Raw genomic sequence first — 2,518 nt, 5'->3', positions numbered from 1 at the left:
TGGTTTAATGTGAGGAATAATTGAGATAAATTATTCAAAGCTATTGGAAGAACACTGATTACACAATTTATGTTTGTAGGTTATGTTATTACCATTGTGATTATTTTTGTTGTTATTATTGAATATCTATTAGCCTTTCAACCAAAAATCTATATATTCCAAAGATGTGGCTAGTGATTCTCAGTTACTGTAAAACTATTTGTTTACAAATTGATAGATTATTAAAGTCCTATATTGTTAATGGGTTGCACATTCATGTTGCTCTGTGAAATTAAGGTTTAATGTCCATTTGAAGCTTCAATAGTTCAGGATACACCTTTATATATAGGCAGTGTAGGATAATATTGAAGACCAGAGATTTGGAGTTTTATAGAATGTAATGGGAGTTCTGACCCTGCTACTGCCTGGTCTTGAGACCTTTGACATGCATTTATCTTTTCTAAATCAAAACTTCCTCAGTATAATTCAAATGTGTCTTTGTGGCATACAACTCCTCACAGAATCTATTAATTTCTAAATACATTTATAATTTTTAAACAAACCTAAAAATTCCTACTAATGAAACAACTTGAAAAATTGGAAATTATAAATGCTTAAAAGTAAAGAACACTAATCCCTCACTAGAGATAACCCTAGCTAAAATTATAATTACTTTCTTTTCAGTCCTTCTGTGGATCCTGTGATTCAGACTCAGAGGCACAGGGCACTTAGGAAAGTTAATGTTTGTATCACACTCTTTTAGAAATGTTATAAATATTTCACGATAATTAGAACTAATTGTGACAACAGTTATTTTTAAGGAAGAGCAAATACAAAAATGCATGTTTGATTTTAATTATACAATTCCTATGTTTGTCTTTCATTTGCCATTAAATATCATATCTAATCTTCTGAGGACTTAAAATGTGTTTATATGAAGAAATTTCATATTGGAATATCATGATAATAAGAAAAATTCTCCAGGTCTAACAAAACATATATTAGCGTCTAGTACAGCCACAAAATAAAAGTTTGATTCTATAAAAACTTAGAAAATGTTGAGAATTATTACCACTTTTTTTCATAAGAGCCCAATTTCAGCATAAATGCACTTTCATATTTATTTCATTGATTTTTATGTAATGGATCAGAAGATTTAGGTAAGATTATTATGCTATAGTGTTAGATGTTTCAGTTTGTTTCTGTGTCATGAGTAATAAGCTGTGATAAGCACCTGGGTTTTTTCCATACTTATTGTCGCAGAAGTTATTTTTACTCAAATGCTTAATAAATATGTTCTTTAAATTATGTCCTTGTCTTCCTCTTGCTCTCCCTCCCCAGCAGTCTCCAGGATGACTTTAGGGTCCAAGTGAGTCTGGAATGCTGAAAAAAATCTACTATTGTTACACACCTATAATCTGAAAGATGTAGCAGGTTAAGATGAGTATAAATTCACTTATTCTCCATCTTTGGAATATTTTAATTTAAAACGTTCTGAGTTTTCTATATTTTGGAATTTTTACTTAAATTATTCAATTTTAATAACTCAAGCCAGTAAAATAATTGTTGGTACTTATTTATAACAATTTTGTTGCAAATGGGACCACACTATTCATATTGGTAGATAGACTAAACAAATAGGTAGATAAACATAGATATATACATACTTTAAAGAATTTCTGCAAATCCCTCACAGGTTAATTTCCCAAAACACTTTGTTTTAAATACTCCAATTTTTAGTGGAAAAATTATAAAAATATAACTTTTGTATATATATATATGCTGAAATAAATTGTACAAATAGATAGATATAGATTTATATATCTGGTTTTGGTCAATATTTATGGGTGAAAAACTCATATTTAACATACACTTTTGTTAAAATGATGTATAAGAAAAATATCTAGTTATTTTATATATATATATATATATATATATATATAAAACCTCTTGAGCGTGAGGGACAGCTTGAATTCGTTTTGGTGGCATCTTTGAGCTCGTCGAGTAGACATTATGAGCAAAGCTCACCCTCCCGATTTGAATAAATTTATGGACAAGAAGTTATCATTAATATTAAATGGTGGCAGACATGTCCAAGGAATATTGAGGGGATTTGATCCCTTTTTGAATCTTGTGATAGATGAATGTGTGGAGATGGCAACTAGTGGGCAACAGAACAACATTGGAATTGTGGTAATACAAGGAAATAGTATCATCATGTTAGAAGCCTTGGAAGGAGTATGAACAATGGCTGTCTTCACCAGAGAAATCAACTGCTTCCACGTGACCCCTCTCCACATTTTACTACGATGGGTCATGTACATTTTCTTACTGAACTTTTTTGTTACATAAACTTCTGTAATAGTCAAAAAAAAAAGAAGAATTTCTGTAGATACCTTGAAAATCAAGGACACATATAGTTCAAAGAACCTTGATTAAAAATAGAGGAAATAGTTTGCCAACTGAAAGAGGTATCACGGAAGTTCAAAAAGTTCAACTTTGAGGAAGTTTACCAAATGAGTTGCAAGGTGTTACATAG

General features: G+C 30.3%; 1 pseudogene; it reads left to right on the top strand.

Moving 5' to 3' along the window:
- Positions 1–1,992: 1,992 nt before the first annotated feature.
- LOC114891339 lies at positions 1,993–2,223 on the top strand (annotated as a pseudogene).
- The last annotated feature ends 295 nt before the right edge of the window (positions 2,224–2,518 follow it).

The sequence above is a fragment of the Monodon monoceros genome, unplaced genomic scaffold (genome assembly GCF_005190385.1).
Source record: "Monodon monoceros isolate NGI ecotype Baffin Bay Population unplaced genomic scaffold, NGI_Narwhal_1 Super_Scaffold_11, whole genome shotgun sequence".
NCBI classification, from domain to species: Eukaryota; Metazoa; Chordata; class Mammalia; order Artiodactyla; family Monodontidae; genus Monodon; species Monodon monoceros.
The sequence above is the reverse complement of the archived record's forward strand: the minus strand, read 5'-3'. Positions and strand labels throughout refer to the sequence as shown.